This window comes from Aphelocoma coerulescens, chromosome 2 (genome assembly GCF_041296385.1).
Source record: "Aphelocoma coerulescens isolate FSJ_1873_10779 chromosome 2, UR_Acoe_1.0, whole genome shotgun sequence".
Lineage (NCBI taxonomy): Eukaryota > Metazoa > Chordata > Aves > Passeriformes > Corvidae > Aphelocoma > Aphelocoma coerulescens.
Genome location: NC_091015.1, coordinates 73,251,199 through 73,271,956, shown reverse-complemented (window position 1 = coordinate 73,271,956; position 20,758 = coordinate 73,251,199). Strand labels below are relative to the sequence as shown.

The following is a 20,758-nucleotide window of genomic DNA, read 5'->3' as shown; positions in this document are numbered from 1 at the left end:
ATGCTGGGCTATGGCAAACTCATTCTATACAAGCATGTTCTAAAAGAAAAAAAAAATTAAAAACTGAAGGGGCATCTCATTTCTAGCATACTTTATGCTGGATTAGGTATTGTCTTTCCTCCCACTGCTGGCACAATCCCAACATAAATTCCACTCTCTGTTCTGCTTAATTTGACACTTGATCCAGATCATATTTGTGCTGCTTAGTGACTTGGTATTAATGAATAAGAATCAGATTTAGGAAGATCTTTTCCATCCTAAGGTCAGTCGGGGTAATTATGATAACTTAGTTTTTTATTCCTGCATTACAGAGGTAATTTCTTCTAAAACAATGCAGATCTACAAATTTAAAAATGCTTAACAGCCATAGATCGTCCTTCTTCTAGTAATCTTCAGAGATTATTGAATTCCACAAGTTACAAAAACCATAGCATCAGAACTGAGTGTTTTGTAAGCTATTTTCTCCTTAGTTCGTCTTTTCACCTAAGGGGGATACCCAAGCAAACACGACTGAGGGAAAATAACAACTCTATAAAAATAATGACTGTAACCAAGTTCAGAGAGCTTATTCATTAATATGCCACTGATAACTTGCAGCAGTGCTGTGTGGAAAAGGCTTATGCTCATTTTCCTCTAACAAGGTCTCCTGTCACTGCTACCCTCTCCTCTGGGAATTGTGTGTATGTGCTTAGACTGCCAGGTTACTCTTCCCCAGTCAGGGTCATTCCCAGAAATCCATGCATGCCAAATGAAGGGTAACTTGTTCCAGCTCATTGCCTGCTCTTCGTATCTATCCTTGGCCCAGCCCTACACTGGGTGGTGCCTTCCCCTGCAGAAATTTCCTCTGACAACAAATCCCAGACTTGCAGAATCACAAGACATAATTATCCTTTTGAGACACACAATAGGTCAGGAGTTTCATACGTACATATCTATTCCCATGCAAGAGTTCAATCAAATGGTTTAACCAAAGCAGTAGGACCAAATACAAAGATTTAAAAATTAGGCATTTATTCTTTAATTTAGCAAGAACACCATCGCTAGGTTTGAAGTTCTCACCTTGGCTTCATTAGCACTGACTTCTACTCAATAGGCCTGACGTGTCATTAGTGCATCAAATTCATATATGGTAAATACAGGACTGAACTGTATTATGATAGTCTTAGATCTCAATTCATAAGGCAGACTTGGATGTAAGTTATTAATCCAGTGATCTGCAAGAGCTAGCAATCATCCATAACCTTTTCACTATAGCAACTGCAAGATTTATATAACCAAGAGTAGTCTGATGGGTTTATGATTGTATTGAGCTATTCATCAAGACAGTTTCTCAGAGACCTAGACTTGTTCTATTTTTGTTTAGAGTTGATTTCAGATATGGTAAGGCAGAAACAAGCAACATTTACAGCCTTTCTTCATGGCAGATAAATAATTGAAATATTAATTTCTCATGTGCCATCTCCACATCTGTAAAGTGTGATGATGCGATACCTTTATTGTATTTTTATATAAGTTTTCTGTACCCCAATGGTTCATCTCTACCTTCCCCACTCCTATTCCCAGTTGGTTTGCCCCAGACCCAAGCCGCTTCCCCGGTGCTCCTTACATGGTTGTTCTCCTCCCCTTCTTCTGGCTCTTTCTCTATCAATCACCCAAACCCCTCCTGTTGTTCCCCGAAGGTTCAGTGTCCATCATCTGAAACCTCCGAGTTTACTCTTATATGGTCCTCGTCAATCCCCCTGAGACCCTACCCCTCTAGATACCTCCTCCTTTGAAAATCCCCTAAACCTCGATGCCCCATTGGGGCATGTGATCCCTTTCCCTCCTCCCCTTGGGGCTATTGGCCCAAGGAAATGTCTATCCTCGTCCATATTCCTCCCTTAGAGATTTCTATTGGTCCCCAGTTAAGCCATTCCCCATGGTACCACCTCCCTTTATAAGAGGTTCCCTGGAGCTGCTCGAGGCTTGTCCTCTGTGAGTTGCCTCCAATAACCTTCGATTATCCCGGGTGGCAAGCCTCCTTGCTACTTTTTATCCTCTCCCTCATCCGGACTGCTGACAGCCACTGTGCCTGGAGATTCAGCTCCCCTGGGCAGAGCTGAGCTCCTTAGGAGCAGCTTTAAAGCCACGAGCCTTCGGCTGCTCCCCTCTCCTGTCGCATACCGCAGGAGCTAGCCTGGGCAGTGGTCAGTGGCGGTCATTGCGACAGCAAAGAACAATTTTAAAAGCAGCTTACACCAAAGCCAAAAGAGCTGAACACAGAACAGATGAACACACTGTTCTTACTAAACCAATGAGCCACAATGACCACAACCAACTTATTTACACATATGTCTCCAAGGTGGCCATTGAACTTATTTATTACTGTAAATACCTGCCATTGCAGGTCAGATTTTTGCGATGAGATGGTCAATTAACAAGTTGATGTCCAGTGAGTATAGCACGGGGTGAGATTATTTACGTGAGCAGAAGTATCAATGATGTACTTAAATATGTACATAAAACAAACAAACACAAAAGAACCCAAAGAAATGCCCGTGTGCCCCCAGCCAATTTCTTCTATTTGTTTTCTTCCAAAAATCTTTGTTCACTTTTGGCAATGTTCTCAGCTACTGTGTAGCGCTGCCTCGGAACAAGCAGGGTTTTCAGCACAGAACTGGCTGAGTTTTCATGCACCATGCTCTAGTGCAAGCATCTGAGGATTATGGTAAAAACTTTGGTCATGTTCCCACCACTTCAACACAGTCTGAGGAACAGGATTCTGACAGGCAGGGCCACCATCAAACTTTAGAATGAAGTAATAAAGTTAACTGCAAAGCATCCAGAGCAATCCAGCTAGCTCCCTTGATCCTGTGTTTCCTAAAGGAAGATGCATTAGATTGTAAGAGAGAGCTGAATTGCCAGACAGTGAATTTCTCAGCCTTCCTGTGGATCTCAGAACAGCAGGGTACATGGTCTCCACCCTACAACACGTGGCAGTGGTAGAAGTTGGCAGAAAATCCTGGGACTATTTCACTCCCTGAGACCAGACTACTTACCAAAGGGAAGTGCTACAACCACCAAAGGCTGTTCAGACATATTGAAAAGCAAGTAAACCTACATGAGGAAGGCTAATTAGGTGCTGGTTTACCTCGTACTGATTATTTCTCTTTAACTCTTAACTTCAGTTTCACTTCCCACATTGTGGTTAAAAAAACTTTATGAAAAAGACACTGCACACAAGATAATTGTCCTCAGGTGGCTGGTTTATTTCAGAAATAATGTACCTAAACCATCTGTTGAGCTGCAGTCCTGTAAGGCAGCAGCAGCCAAACTTCTACTGAAGGCTAACATATTACACAAAAAACCATATTAAACCATCACATAAACTTGTCAGATTTCCAGCCATTACTTACCACTGAACAAAACTAAGTAATACCTTTTACTGAATGCACTACTTGCATTGTAACAGGAAATAATGCTTCTTCATTCTGGGTACACTGTATTAAACACCCAACATATATGTACGTACAAACGCATATGCAAGAATATAAAGATGTAAACATGGCTTCCAAGTACCCATCAAGACTGGAGAAATTCCTCACTTAGAAGGCCAGAGGGGCATCTGAGTGTTTCTGATCTCACAGCTTCCATAACACACAGTGGTGATCTTCACCCACATGCATCATATTCGTAACTGTAAAGTGCTGTACACAGTCGCATGTCACCGATCCACTCAGCGTTGCCTACGTGCCAGAGAGAGGTGTGTGTCTTTCGACACCATAACAACGGTGTATGTGCAGTGTGGCATGGCTTCATGGTGCTCCTTGCTGGTACCCTGTCATCAGCCATGGCAATGATGCTGCAGGATAAAAAAGAAAGCAGCAATATGGGCACATCAGCACAGCTATGACATCTTCTAAGACAGCTGTAGTAATGGGTGCCTGGGGTTCTCCTCCGAGAACAGTTTGCTTCTGGGTCCCTTCCTCTTCTGCATACTCTTTTCAGGTTTACAGGATATTATAATAATGTTTAGGAACTGCAGGCAAAGAGAAAGAGCCTTCTGTTTCAAGCACTGCACAGCCTCAGAAACAAAGCTGCCCCAAGCAGTTTATCCATACCAACCTTCCCATCATTTTCAGAACAAGTAGAAAAATCCTTTTCTACAGACCTGGTAGCCACAGCCCTCTTCCCTTAAACTCCCTGTGCTTCAGCCTCAACTCCTTCCCTTGCTCCCTCTGTTTGTTCTGAGCAAGCAGTCCTATGCTCTGAGCTGGCATCTCTTTCACAGTTTTGGACACAGGAGCCAGACTGAAAGAGTCCTGAGGAAACTGCTATCCAGTTCATGAATCTCAGCAGAGCTCTACCCTCAGATTTCCCATGCACAAATAAAGCCCGTTCTGACACTGTTCCTGATTGACTTCAGTGGATGGAGAATTCCCCTAATGCCAAAAGGGAATATCTCCCCAGCTTTCCCAGGGAACCACATTTGCCTTCAAAAACACAAATCTTATTAAGGATTTCAAATCCTGGAGAATGAAAGAATTCTCATGATATTTAATGAGGGAGTCAAACAGAATAGTAGCCCCAAGGAGTACAGGTCACATAAAACAGTCTAGGACCAGACTTTCAAAGCTACAACAGAGCAGAAATTCCCAGAAGGCTCTTCTGCTGGTAAAAGGATTCTGCACACTTAGAATTAATGTAAAACTTAATTAGAATCTCAGTAAAAAAAAAAAAAAAGAAATCCATTTGAAGATGATTATAAAAAGGAGGGATTTATAGCAATTATTTATCATCTCTATTTTTGGAAGAGAAATCAGGGGCTTCATTCTTGGAGGCATTCAACAAATGTAACAAGAAGTCAGGTCCTGGTGGCCAGCACAGAAAGAATCTGAAGGGTTTGCACCTGCTCTGATCACCTCCACTCAGCCAGCATTACTGATGTATAACCAGCTGAGTTATTCCCCAACACAACTGTTATTTCAGGATCTCGACTTGTTGCCTCACTTGTGGGCCACTCTTCCTCACCACCATCCCCATGCCCCGAAAATTGGACTTCTTCCCATACAGCATGCAGAATCCGTGTTGCCTTGTGGCCACAGGACGACGCCACCAGCCTGGTGACAGATGTCCTGATGCTGTGAAAACTTCAGCTGATACGTCGTGGAGCACAGGAGGTTGGTTATCAGTGCGCCGAAATCCTGCTTTGCGTGCGTTGAAAAAATATCCTATAGACAATGCTCTTGGGAGCCATCTACTGGCATTTAGGAATTAACCATTTGCATGTCCACAGAGAAATTAAAGAGCCACTTGTAACTCCACCACCTCAGGGCACCTCCTAAACTCCTGCATTCATGACTGGAATATTTTGAGGGATCACCTGCAAGCTGGTTATTTAACCATAGCTAAGCATTATAGCCCTATTTATTTAATTATTCTGAGCCCCTCGTAGGCTCAGTGTGCTACCTAAACATTACCATCTTTGCTAACATGCTTGGACCCCAAAAGATGGAAAGCGCTGTAGAAGCCGTGTTATTTTGATGCCAAATGCAAAGCCCTAGTAGGCACTCTCGGGAAAAGTAGGAGGAAATTCCAGGCCACACCACAAACTCAAATGCCATGATTTGAAGATTCAATTCCATGACTGGAAACACTAGGTAAAGAAGCCAAATAAATTCCCAGGAACTAGGTGGGAAGAGGGTAGCTTTGGGTTGCAGTGGAACATCACCACTGGGACAAGAACATGAGATGCATGTGGACAACTACTCAGTGAAGAGCTGGTCTTCCCCCACCACAGCATGACAGTGTGAACACAACCCCTTGGGCTACTGCAGATGCATTGCAGGTGTCAAACTGGGAGAGAGCAGATGCTGATTTTGCTACATCTCATGCTTGGATGGTTTAAATTGCTTCCCTACTAAGTGCAGGTCCAAAGGCAAGGAAAGACTCCCAGCAGTATTGTTGTAAGGGTTGAGGGTAATTAGAGGGGAAAAAAGTACATGCTCAGAAAAACGGGTTACCTTTCCAGGAGAGAAGAATTTTCTGGCACAGGGATGTGCTCACAACACACATCAGTTCCCAAGCCTGAGGGCATGACCCAGTTACATTCATGTTATACAGAGGACAGACTTGCAGCAAGCATCATTCACCCAAAATGCAGGGAAGAGTGTGGCCAGCACATGCAGGTCCCCTGCCCTCAATGCCCAGGATTTCAGCTGGAGGTAGCACATGTGCTTCAAATGGGAGCCCTGGCACCTACCAGCTCATGCATTTTGTGGTTAACCAGCAGATTAAGAAAAAAGTCTGGGGCAGTCTCCCAGGACACAGAGTACAGCCAGACCAAAAGTGATTCAGAAATAACAATGTCTTCCAGGAAGGTCTCAAAACTAATGCCTGGGGACTCACAGCAAAGTACCAGGAAACCAGCAAAGAGGAAGTGATTCATGTTTACCCTGCTAGATTTTAGGTGGCAGAAGGTTTCCAGGGCATTCCAAGAGCCTAGCAGACACAACACAGGTGGGTACCAAAGCAGAAAAAGAGAGAACCCCATATTTATCCTGTGGGGATATTGTGCTGTAAATGCATAGACCAAAGAACAGAGGTGAGAAGTAATGTCATTGCAACACACATGTGCAATATTTCTTAACCAAAACCACATGAAGTTTGTTTACATAAACACAGATTAAAAGGATCTCACTTATCACACCACCTGCTAGTTACAAAGAAGAAGGTGGCAGCTTAAATATATATATATCCAATTCCCATTGTGTTTCATACTTGGGTTTAGATTTAAAGCCATGTTATTTTAAAATTAAAAGTAAACCCAAAAATGCCCTGCTCATATATCACCTCTACATCAATGCTCAGTTTTCAGTCAACCATCATTAAAGCACCAACTCTGCATTAAGTCCTAAAATGCTGCCAATTTTCTGTGTCCTTTGTCAAGGTCCAGTTAATTTCTTGATGTAAAGTGGTGCTGTTTCTCAGTCCAGTAGTAGTAATGCTCCACGTATTTGGGTTTTTCCCCCCCTCCTTTCTCTTCATGTCATTTTCTGTGCCAACTTGTTTTAGTGAGGCTGTCTGGCATACTTTCCATTCCTTTTAATGGTTTAAAAGAAAACATTTTTCATCAAATGAAAGCACTTTGAACATAAACTATTATGAAGAATAGAATTTTTTTTTTCTCCTCAAATGTCAGTTTTGTAGGGCACTAAACTAATCTTTTGAGGTTCCTTATATCGTTAAATTTAGAAAGTCAAGCAATAGCAGTGCTACATGGCCAAAGGATGATCTAAGGATGAGGAAAGCAATATATCTTTTTAATAATTGAAAGAGTTGGGAACATTTCCACAGTGAGAACAGACTTAGCAAATTTCTCTGCAAGCAGGACACTTAGATGCATGGAATATTTCAGCCCCAGTAGTAATCCTGCAATGTTCTGTGCTGGAAGTGGAGGTCAGCCTTAAGGGAATTATGTTAGACATACAGTCAGACAAGGCAGGCACCTTGGAGAATAGCTCCTTGCATAAATACAAACACACCACCTGCATGCATGTCATTACTTCCAAGATGCCACAGCTTCTCCTCTCCTCTTCCTACCTGCCTTTTAGAAAACGAGAATTTGACACCATGCTATTTTGAACTATCCACAGCTTTCATTTATGTGTAAACATCATTGCACATGCAAGTAAACATGGAGCAGACAGGACAACCATTCGCAAAACAATGCACAGTGGGCACAGCCAGGCTGTTAACACACAGGTGGTCTGCATTTAGGACTGTGTTGTCTAGCCCTGTCACATAGGGAACTCCATGTCAGATATTCTCAAAGAATATAAAATACTTTAGGTTCACGAGAGAGAGGGCATTTCCTCCAACAGGTGATTTGATGTCAAAGCCTGATTTACTGCTTCTCCCCACTAGTCACAGAGACACCACCCAAGTATGATCACCCATCTTGGATGACTCAAGTTCAACACTGTAAGTCCCTCCCCTACCTAGCAGCAAGTGATTCACCCACAGAGCTCTGAACAGACCATCTCAGGACTTAAGATGGAAAATTCTCCGTGCAGGGCCCAGGTGTTTTGGTACAACAACCACAGCTTTTAAAAATCCACAAACACAACCTGCTGCAGCTTTTTGGAGAGTCCAGCCAAAGCTGTAAGTCTCCACCCTCAAGACATGTGCAAGGCCAGCTGAGTTCCTGAGGGAGAGAAACGCCATGGCCAAGTCCAGACTGGAGCACATTCTGGGTTTTTTTCCATTCACAGCAGAGTGGCAACGTATTTGAAAAAGCAGCTTGAACCAGACATTGTTCTGGGATCCAGGGAGCACCACACACACATACCTCGCTTTGGTTCCCCTCCCAACACAAGCTCTTATATTATGAAATCTAACCACAATTACTCTTTTATAAAATAGTGCAGTGTCAAGATCCTGCTGAGACCCAAGTCTGAAATTTTAAAAAAAGAACATTTACAGCTAGTCTTGCTTATTTGGAGTTCAACCACAGAGCAGGAGTAAGACCTGATTTATAGCAACCAAGGAGTTGATACAGCTAGAATAATTCCAGACTGATGAAGGACCTCAGCTGCAAATTACTACTGTTTTGTCCACTCTGTTTTAAAAACTGCTAGTTTCCAAAAATGTAGCTCTTTCAGAGACAGCTTGGGCAAGGAAAACAGGATTTCTTGTTCTTATGTATATTCTTAGCCTGATTTAATACACATAAACAAACTGAGCTTGGTTTTCAAACCATAACCCAACAAGCTACCTCTTTTTTTTTTTTTTTTTTTTTTTTTTTTTTTTTTTTTTTTCTGGTGGCACTGGACAATGAACACCAGAAATTTAGCAACAGCTCATTGTGTGTATGCTTCCTATTTTTTAATTATTTTTTGTTGTAAGTTACGATACACTTGTTGTATATATTATTACAAAAACAATGAATACAATAGCGAAAGTTGGAGCCTGGACACTTGTGGCCTATTCTTGGCTGTGTGCAGACATGCTTTTTTCATCTTGGGTGAGGTATCCTACTGTCCCTCAGCTGAGGTACTTCTGTAGTAGGTGCACTAGGTGCCTGTTTCAGAGGATATTGTGAATTAAGGTCTCCAAGTGCTTTGAGATCCTGCAAAGGATGGCAATGTACCAAGCATAAATTCTTTAATAACTGGGAACCAGAAACAGAAGGGCAAACTAATTGCAAGGGTTGCACAGATATTTTTTTGAGAGAGGACAAGCAGGAAATACAAAAAAGAGAGCTTGGGCTTAGCAAGCTCAGTGCTGCTTGGTGATCTGTACCTCTGAACATCTAAGCCAGCAGTTTCAGTTCCAGGCTGAGCACCAGTTTGCCTGCAAACTGCAATGAGGTACAGCTGTTCATCAGGCCAAGAAACCCAAAGGAGGATTCTCGCCAGGGATCTTGGGGTTTTATGAGGCATTGAGTGGTGACAGCTTCTCTGGGCGCTGGAAACACATGGAAACCTGCAGGCACGTGACTGCTCTGAACAAAAGAAAGATGGTTTCACTTCTGAACTCCTCAAGCCTCCAGACAAAGGGCTCTGCAAATGTTCCAGCAAGATATCCCGGACCAAACACATTCAATTCACTGGAACAGACAGTAACATTTTAAGTTACTTTCACAGAATGTACCTAATTATGTCATCACAAACTATAAAGGCTGTAAGAACACATGCTAGAGCCAATATCTTGACATCATGCACACATGCTTAATGTCTTACTAAATCTTACAAGAGCAAGAATAACATCTTTGTTTAACAACAAAGAAGCAATGCTGGGTTTACTTGTCTTAATCACCTTATGTATAAGATTTTTTTTTCTGGAAATCCCTGCTCATACGAATGAATGTTTGCTGCAATGTTGTTACAGCAGTGCTGTCTTCCATTTGCTGTTTAATTTTCTTTCTTCTGGAAGAAGATTCTCAATGGGCTTCACAGACACTAGATCAGGTATAATTTCTGTTTTCCTTTTTCTAATTATTTCTGTAAAAACAGGATTATGATTAAATGAAACAGTGTAATATACTCAAAATAACTACAGCAGTAACAACTAGCCAATACTTTCAGCTTCTTCTGTGAGGAGTTAAGCAAGCAAAGCCATTAAGCACGAACAAGCTGAATTTTAGGAAATGTTTGTGGAAATCAAATTTGGGACTTGAAATTTTAAGTATCTGCACACAAATCCTGATCCCAAGCACTGGTTTAATGCAATCAAAGTAACCAACACAGCTCAAATTTTTTATCCCGTGTAGTCATAACAAGCTGCTTGAGAACAATCTACAGATCAAGACAATTTCAATGATGAATAAATTCATGAAAGCCCTACACTGTCCAGAAATCATTTAAACACAGGAAAATTAGGTTTAAAAGCATAAATTATACTATATTTTAAACTGCCTCTGAAGAAAACACAAAAATACTGAAATTTCGATAAAAATACTTGAAAAATATGAGCATAAGAAACATAGTCAATATAAACAATGTTCCACTATGCACATTCACCTCCTACATTAACATCTCTATGTCTTAACAGATCTCTAATTCTTTGTTAGAAGCATTCACCCATTTCCATATTTTTACATATCTGGCTTTTAGACAAACACCAGATATTCAGTCTGTAGTTAAATGATAATATCTGCTGGGTATATGGTTCAAACACCAAAGAAAACTTAATTATCAGGGCAAACCCTTAGTATTTAAATCCATCATCCCTGCAAAGCCCCCCATATTTATCAGCATCACGATTAATGGGTGGGTGGTACAAATAGGAGGGACCAGAGGTAAATCACCCACTTAGGTATGTCCCTTGGGAGCTAAAAAGTAATAAATATGGTAGTGATGTGAAGAAATACTTGGAAAGCAGAGTTTCAGGGCTACATCTGGAAAACAATCCTGAGAAGTGAGGAAGAATGTTCAAGAGGAGTATTTATGGCAAATGCGAGCTAGAGCCAAAACACAAGGTATTCCTTGGAGTTCAGGGCCCCAAAAGAAAGAACAAATTTTCAGCCTCCATCTTGTCTCAGCTCACCAAACTATCGCTTAAGACATGCTATAAAGTGGCATGTCTCTGCTGCAGACTTCTCTAAGGCAGATAATGCAAAAAGATAAGGCCTCGTGTCTGAGACACAGTCCTGCACAATGAGACATGCCCCAAGGGCAGCAGCAACACCAAAAAAAAACTTCTCTCTTCTTGAATCCCCAGCTGTGCAGCCTCCAGGCACTCACCTCTACAACCTTTAGGCACACCAACAAATGGAAGGTGACAGCTACCTCTTCCTATTCCTTCCCTTTCTTTAACACTGGGAGCACAGGCAAGAGAGTTGGGCCAAAGCAGCAGTTGCTGTGGATGAACACTGCCGTTCCTTGGATCTCATGACGGCCAGCTTACCGTGTCTTTGGCCATGCACTTCCCGAGATTCCTCTCTGCTTCCTGCCATGCTCAATTTGCCCCCACTCTGCACTGCCTGTTGTGCCTGGCAGCCAGGTTCCAGGTTTTTGTCCTTTTTTTCCATATCTACCTGGCACAGTGTATGGACCTCAGCCCAGCCAATAACTCTGCCTTGGCCAAGAAGCTCAGAAGAGAAGTCCCTACAGCAATGAGGATGTCAGCTTTCTTAACCACCTCAAGCAATGAGTTCTGATGACCTTCTGGCTAAACACATCCTCCTCTCCTATTCCTTTTTCACCATCTAGATTAGAGATCATGGTAACATAGGGATGTTGGAAAGCACATTATGCCCCTAGCAGGTGTGCAAGAAAGCTTGACAGCAGCAAGTTCCCAATTTCCCTGGTTACGCTCAGATGAATCTGCATACTAATGGAAGAAGAATCAATTACAAATTTCTGTTTATCTTAATAAACTTCACAGGACAGATCATGAAAAGATGATTTTTGGAAGCCTTCAATTTTTAATTTGAAGCCTTAAACAAAAAAATCTGTTCTGAACTGGCTCAACATACCAGAAGATTTAACATATCACAAGCTAAAGACGCATACATGCACTGTTTTTGTTGCAAATAATTAAATATTAGTCTGATTATAATTACTACTTCTAATCCTTCAAAGGATTAATTCAGTTTTTATATGTCTTAGTCCCACCCTAATTTAACCAAGATACTTTGAATTGGAACATACCACTACAACCAAGGGTCCAGCTCTCAGAGTTCCTGTTCTATCACTGGTGGTATCCCACACAAGTATGTGAGGAAATCTCCTTCTGCTTCACTTAGCAAGAGTGGTCAAATATGTCATAGCTGTGCATATATTTTCAGAATTTCAGCACAGAAAAGAAAACCCTTGATACCAGTTCTTGTACCTTGAAATAACATATTTACCTGTTACAGTGTTCTATCTGAACTACAGTGTTATCCAGAGAACTCTGATGCTTTACACAAGGCTCATGAAATTGGCTGGAAATTTTAGCATCATAAAGTACAAGAGAACATATCTGCTTAAGTGTTCAATTGAGCAGGAACATTTATGACTTATTACCTATCTGAAGAGTGGTTGTAAATGCATAAAACTAGCCAATGGACTTTATATAAAAAGAGGTGCTGGTCTTTTGACTACACTGCGCAGGAAAGAGCAGGAGAGAGATCCTTGTGGGTAAATGGGTTCTGAAACTGGAATAGTGACTGTGAGGTCTCACTGAAACATGCCTGCACTAGACAGGCCAATTCATGCAAGAGAAAGGCCTAAGGAGCTGTTGCTCTGATTCTTAGCTGACTGCATCACCTCACTGGAGGTGTTCTCCTGGACATCATGTCACATCAGTGTGACCTGGATCCAGCAAATGAAGCCCTTGGCAGAGTTCTCATAGACACTTCTGGATGAGAGGATGAAAGAGGTTTTCAGAAAGCTACAGCCTGTGAAATCTGAAATGAATGTGAAAGTGGGGATGGCACTGGACAATAGCAACAGGGACAAAAGATGACTCATGCATTAGAGTCCAACTGTCCAATTAGGAAACTATTTGTACCCTTTTATTGGCTAACATCCCTCCACCAACTACATAGACAACTAGAAAATGTGCACAAAATGTACTCTAGCTAGAATCCTCCTGACCTTGTTTGCATATGAAAGAAAATCAACTCTTGATTTCCTGCTTCAGAAGTAGTTCAACTGGACTGAAGAAACTGCCCACCTGGGAGTAATCTTTCAACCACTAATTCCAGCATCATTTTGCAAGTGGGATACTCCCCTTACTTCCAGCAATGCTGTTAGCTGGGAGGCCTGGGTCCATTAATGCTTGTGCACAAAAGAAAAATGTTTCCATTATTTGCTTTTTTTACTAGAATAAGCATCTTCTAGAAAAAAAGGCTGAAATCAAGGCAAAATAGCTTTTCATGTGAGGAAGAGAACAAAGTCATTAGCTATCCCAGAGGGTGCATTTGTGTGCTGTCCCACAGGGTTTAAAATTTCTGACCTGTAAAAGGAGGGAAGTCTGGATTCCCTTCTCATTCCTGTCATCTTTATCTGCTCTCTCTGCATAAGTAGGTATGCTTACAAAGAGCCCCTTTAAAGGAAATACGCTTCGATGTCAATGGATGTCCCTTTTGGCACTGAAGATATATTTAATGTATAGTAGTACACACTGTGGCAAAATAAAAAAATTAAAAAAAAATAAAAACCTTGCTCGAGTTTCCCAAACCTTTGCTGTGAGCCAGAATAGATTAAGGAATTACAATAAAGAGGAGGTTTTGCTTTGAAGTTTATCTGAGTGTCGTTTAACTATGTGACTGTCATGGACACCTAGCCACACATCTCAGTGGACAAAAGGCAAAGAAAGGAGCATGACATTTGCAGTTATGTTGTAGCAGAACAAGCTGCAGCCTAAATCATCTCCCTGATCTTGCAGGCAGGTAGAACTCTTGCATATGCATTTAAACACTGCAACATCCTTACTTCTTATTCACAAGGACAGAAGAGGAAGAAAAAAATGTGACTGTCTTCTGTCTTTACAGAAAATGCTTTGTCCCAAGTCTGCTTCTTAGCAGGAACTACAGCATTTCACTTGCTGAGCAATTTTCTTACCCCAAAGCATCCTTCATTAAATGGAGAAATGCAGCAACTTATACCAGGCAGAATAAAATTGCAAACCGCACTGATAATGCCTCTGTAACTCATGCTGCTTAAATCATTAGTTATGTAGGAACTGGAAAGTCAATGAGCCTTGCTCAAATTACAGAATCTTATTAATTCTGCCTTTTATGAGTCTTTTTCTACCCAGTTTGAGGACATTTGGCCCATGTTCACATTCAGGAGCTAGGACAACCACCTCCCAAAGGACTAAATGCTTAACTGATTAAAAGCACAAAATCTCTCTGGTGACCCTATGTTTTTTGTGATATTTTTAGCACTTCCACAATGAACCCTAGCTCAGAAGAAGATCATCAGAAGCAAAGAAATGAAGAAATAAAACTGGGAGCTCATGTGCACGTATGAAATCCTGAAGAACATGGTTTGGTTTTTTTAAGGGCAGCAGGCCATAACAGGCACAGCCCTACTAGCAGCTCCACTTCTAGACTACTCAGAATGTGGTGCTGGTCTCCAGCATTTCCTTTCCCTGTGTGTGTTCAGTTTCCCACCTATAAACTGGGAAAGGGAAGATGGAAATTTTTCAGTTGGACCAAAGATACAAGAACCAGGCACCACTGACTAAAGCCCATTTGCTTTGAAAATCTGTGGATTCTCTTGTTAAGCTCTTTAGGTCACAGCTACTGACCTTTATTTTATGTACTGCAAGGCTATTCCAAGCAAAGCAACAACTCTCTATGATGCTCTTTTACTAACAGGGCTGGACAGAAAAATGCCCAAGGTAACAACACTAGATGTTATTCAGGCATGGAGAACAAGTGCCTTTCCAGGGTTTCCCTCAAGAATTAGCCTCTGGAACATTCATGCACCTGGCTTTGCCAGGGAGGTGTGGTACTGTGGGTGTTTTTCATGCCTGAAAGATGAGTCATAACTTCAGCCCACAGAAGCAAACCTAATGAAAGGTGAGATTTTTCTTTTCCTTGCCACCCTTTGACATGTTTCTGTGAAGATGCCCAGTTACTGGAACTAGTACAGCCAGGAAGCATCTGCTATTGCTGTCCAACTATCAAGAGGAGCTCATGCCAACATACACTTTACTTACAGCCACTTCTCCTTAGTAATGCTGGATAATGCTTTGTAAATAAATAAATGTAACAAAATCACTTAGTCTTCCCAGTGAGTAAGAGTAGAGGAAGCCACTGGAGACATAAACACTGGCACATGGAATCTTACTTGTGACCCATCTATTCTAACATCCTGCCTCTGGCCTGAGCCACACTCCAAGTGTCCTAGAAAAAGAAACAAGGAAACCTGTTAGAAGAGGTAAGGTTTCAGATATGCCACTCCTTAGAAGGTTTTTTGGGATTTTTTTTGTGGTGATCACTAGATGTTAAACCCTAAAGCTTGAGGCAGTATTTCCACCTGACATGTTTGTCAGCATTAACAGCTATAATTCTAGATATTCTGGTTATTTATACAAAAGCATTCAATCCCTTGCTTAATCCTGCTAAATCCTCTGGCCTCAGCAACGCCTTATGGCAACCATTTTCACAGTCAAATCACATTCATAGTCAGGGACTTCAGAGCTTGCAGGCATGCTGCCATTGAGCTGGTCAACACAGAGGCTCAGCACTGCCTGCAGGACACAAGGAAATACCAAGAGCAATGCCATTTCACCAGCCCTGCTGGGAGGCAAGGTGCAAATACCAAGGCAGAGGTGGACTTCTGGCCCCCAAATTAACTCAGAGTAATTTTGCTATCTGCATCAGATATCTACATCAGTGTAGTCCTGTCCCTATTCCTGGCACTAAAGTAGAACCCAAGGCTCTATGACATCTCTCAACACTCACAGATGATCCAGGACTTCTGGGTTCCGAAATCCCCTTTAGTTAGGATGGTTGGCAAGCAACCTATACTTAAGAAATAGAGCTACTGCTGTAGCAGTACACTTACAGCTTGAGCTCTAAGGCTTTATTTCAAAGTGAAATCAAAATAGACTAAGAGAAAGGTACTTCATTTTTGACTTACCATAGAAAACTTAATCTTTTTTTTTTTCTTCTCTCCCTCTATTTTAAATGGAGCCAAGGTTTTAACTTCTTTTCAAAATCAAAACTTTTGCACCTGTGCCAAACATACATTTGGAACTCATGCAGTCATTCCTGTAGTCACTGCAGGACCAGTGAAAGGTGTAGTTGCCCTAAAAAAGTGCAGCTACAGCCAGGATTTTGTGCATGGACTTTGGAAGGCTTTCTGTCAAAATAGGAGGTCAGAATGGGAAACTGGGGACCACAGACATGATGTGACACACACAAAAGTTTATCCTCATTATGATTTGTTGTCACTACTGTCCACTGTTCAGAGACAACTAAAAACAGCAAGTTGGCTGTGATGTGCCAGTTAAAAACTTGCTGCAAAGAGCCTGATGCACTACCTTGACACACCTCTGCTGAAAAAAAGTCAGAATTACTTTGCATTTGAATCTCCCCAGGTGGGATACTACAGAACTCTATAACCACATGCCAGTACCATTCATAAGAGACTCACTACCTGGACAGCTTGTGAGAGGTTCTATATTCTGTCAGTATGTTGGCTGCATTAACATTATAAAAAAAAATAAGCCAAGCATAGATCATCATTATTTATGATAGCACAGGAACTGTCAGGCCTCCGCACACTGCCAGAGTCTCACTTGGAATCTGCAGAGGCTGACTATTAAAAGGAGTCCATGAACAAATTTGTCTTGTAGATGATTCTAAATATATTTATTTTAAAAAACCAAATAAAAAAAAAGTCTTGCCTTCATCAAGGAGACTTTCTTGTAAAAATTGAAGAGAGAAACAAAAGTAGTACTTTTGGCAAATAATTTGTGACATGACATATTTAGAAAGTCGTCAGTGTAATATTGGAGGTGAATCTGCCAGACAGAATTAAGACACCTTAGACTATGCCAGCATAAGTATTTCTGGTGGTTTTGGTGCTCTGCAAGGTCTCAGAGAAAGCTGAAAATTGATAAATCTGGATTAAAAGAATGAAGTTTAAAAAAAAGGAAATAAAACCACTTTGGATCAATTTTGAAAGTCTTGTGACATTTAGACCAATTTCAAGATACATTGAAAGAACACGGAGAGAAAGAAAACTCATGAGCTTTGAATACTTGGATTTGGCCGCCATGGACAATTCCACTGGCTTTCACAACATTATGGGATTCAGATCAAAATCAATCTCCTTGTTGCAAAAATCCTTCACAGGCTTAATCTGACCAACCTGTGAACTGTGCCCCCTGTATTCAACAAGTACTGGCTTTCTTTCTGTCCTTTCACTCATTCTTGCCTTTCTCTCCCACAACTCCCTGCATCTGCTTTGTGAGTCACCAATCCACCCACACAAACAAAACTCAGCAACAGCAACAAAAAGCAAACTCCTGCTCCCACAAAGTCTCTTTTTCCCACCTTATTTTCCCCTTGATTCTCTCCCCTTCCACTATTGTTCACCATTTGCTTTGGTACCTCTGCTGATGTCCTGACTGCAAAAGGCTTCTCAGACAAGGAAAGTTGTGGCACCTCGCTTCCACATTCCATATACTACTCAATATAGTTACCTCTACACCTATACCAGACTGCATATGCTATTTATTTATCCCTGGAGTGATGGTGGCTACTACGTGAGGGATGCTTTACAAAATAAAATGTATCATCCAGGTTTAATAATAGGATTGTAAAATAGGATAGTAAAAAAAACCACAAACAAAAAAAAAAAAAAAACCAAACCAGAAAAAACAAACCAAAACCCACAAAAAACTCCAGACAAACATGATGCTAAGACTAGAGACTGCTAAGGTGGGAAAAAGTAGTTACAAAATAAATAGATTTTAGTGCTTCCCAGAAACCACATGGCAATATCTTCTCCCATTGACAAAACATCACCTACACCAACATTTCTGTACGGGAATAGTAAACCCTTGGTGGCTCTGCTTCAGAAAGAGCATTAGACTTTAAATCCTCCCTGAGCACATTTGTGTTCAGTAGTTTAACACAGCGCTGGAAGAGCACAACAAGGACTAGATGCATATCTACACATATATAACTTGCAAATAACTTATAAACTTTATTGATTTTGGAAGACAAGGCCAGGTATCTCAAATGTTTCCCAATTTAAAACATTCCATGCAAATGTTCGTTTATGACAGCACTAGGGGAATTAAATATGTTTATATTTGAGCTGGCAGATTTTGACTCAAAGGAAGACCTGCACCAACATCACCTCTGTAACCACCTGGAGGATAGAAAAACAACCATACAGGTAAAAAGCTGTAACTTTTCCTTGGGTTGCTTACAGTGGGAAGCCAATAGAGAGTAACTCCAGGTGCCTGTTCATCACATATCAGATATTTGCATCGGGTGGAGAGGAAGAACATCTCTTCAAAAGATGCAGGATGTAGTAGTCAGTGTTAAGAAGCCTACCCATATATACTCAAATCCAGATCCTAAAGGAATTCAGCAGAAAAACTGCATTCCATGGAATTATTCTTCTGGTAAGGAAGAGAAAAAGGAATGCCAAAACACAGGTTGCAGCAAAGGACACTGATTTCTTTTTCTTGCTCCATGAAGTTTTACTCATTTTCTCTGCCTGCTTATAAATCCAACAGTTGAAAAATCAGACCTTTCAATGGCCCATTCTCCCCTCTGACTTCACCTTTTTGTGGTGTGCTTTTCTGACCTTTCACTGTAAAACCTTTTCCAGTTTGTGCCACAACTCAGAGGTCTTGTCCTTCAGACCACACTTATCAAAATAAATTCTCAGCCTCAAGGAGGTAAAACCTTTGATTTGATCATCTGTTCTATTATATGACTTATATGTTCATGCAAACCATTTTGGGGTAAGCATAATAAAATATAAATATTCAATAAATATAACTATAGGGGTGATTTTGTTGCATGGAAGCACATATTGATCAAGTACCAATTATCGTAAGCCTGAAAAGGATCTTCCACACCTATACAATTTCTCAAGAAGGAAAAAATTAGTCTGTGTTTAAGTACAGCTCTGCCATGAGTTTGGTCTATCCAAAATATCTTTTTGTAATTCCAAAGTTGTGACACTACTCTGTGCATATACAGTTACTAAAGAGACAGAAGAAACTAGACATTAGGAAACAGGAGCCCTGTCAAAAAACAAGGAAGACCAGCACTTAGTTAAGGAATGAAAGCAGCAGTCAGTCACAGAGCAAGAAAGGATAGGTGGCATTTTGTCCTGCCGGGAAAGTGGAGCTAAGAGGAAAACAAATAGCACCTGGTAGCTGAGACACTGCACAGAGGAGTACATTCAGGTCTGTACTTGACAAAGGAACTCCATATGAGGCACTTGGCTACTATCCATAATCAAGTAATAGTAAATTTCAGTGAGCCTTAAGGAAGCATCCCTGTACTGCCCCAACCTGGGACGCAGTGAAAACTGAGGATGCTTAGAGGGCATTGTGTCCTGCATCATTTCAGGGGTGGTGTTGTCATACATAATCATGTAATTGTGAAAGTCTAGGAGCAGCAAAGAGATTGTTCCTTACAAAGTGAAACTTCATCAACAGGCACAATCTGAGAATGGAGAAGCAGTTCTGTTTCTATTCCCTATATTCCCCTTTCCTGCTTTGTTTTACTCCCTCACCATCTTCTCCTTAGAGATCATCTCACAGACCAAACCCAGCTGGCACTCTAGATTACTGAAAACAGTCCAGAAGTAATGCACAAATTTCCTTAAATACTGGAGATGAGGTATCAAGAAAAGAAAAAGTCCCTTTTGTCCTTTGCATCTCTCCAAGAAAAGCACATCATCATTAACTACCAAACACCATGCAAGCTTTTAGCCAAAAATAGGTTGATTGATATATTATGTGTTAGCTCATCTTATCTAAGCCTCATGGAACAAACTCCTTGCTGGTTTATTTTTTTCCGCTGTTGGAATTATTTATATTATTTGCCATTCTTAAAAAACAAAAAAGCTAGTACCAATACAAACAACCCAGATACACTCCCTTAAACCACCAACAAATCATTAACTGAGCACCAAGTTAATAGCTTAAGAATATAAAGCATAATGTATTGTAACAGCAGTGATAGAAAGAAAAAGATTTAAAGGGCATGGAACTATTAAAACTAGTTTTGAAAGAGCTCAGTGTGAAATCAACCAGAAAATGATCATTCCACAACTATAAATACAAGTACTAAAACCAAAACAAAGTCTCAAGCTTTGTGAAAAAAAATCCATAAGTTTAAAAAAAACACCCCCTAAACCATTTCGGGGGAAAGTATTTAATGCAGCTATAAAATACAGACTCTGTTTTCTTTATATTAAGTGTAGCTTTGATTGAGTTTGTGGAATTAAACACTAATGTTATTGTAAGTAAAACACAAGGAACTGGAATTTGTGTTTGGCATATAATGAAGTGAGTCACAAAGCCAAAGGATGTGATATGCCTTTATATGGCTTAGTTAGGGTTACTTTTGATGCACTGTAAAATAAAAGTATTCCTTATGCAAAGATACAAAAATCTTTGCAAATATACAGAGAGCTCACAATCTAATATTCTGTATACACACACTGTGATCTGAAAGTACAGATTCACATGTATAACACATTTGGACTTTAGATGGACATGTTTGATGTTCTCAATTACTTTGTAACAGACTGAAGGAATACATCATTTAAGTTTTTGGGGGTTTTACAGCATT

The 20,758-nt window shown here is 40.8% G+C and overlaps 1 long non-coding RNA gene across 1 annotated transcript in view; it reads right to left on the bottom strand.

Annotated features, from left to right (window-relative positions):
- Positions 1-3,714: 3,714 nt before the first annotated feature.
- LOC138106782 (uncharacterized) overlaps positions 3,715-20,758 on the bottom strand; it is a 110,213-nt gene continuing 93,169 nt past the window's right edge. Inside the window, exon 6 of the long non-coding RNA XR_011149108.1 lies at positions 3,715-3,841. This is a non-coding gene — a long non-coding RNA (uncharacterized lncRNA). The remainder of the gene's footprint in view (positions 3,842-20,758) is intronic.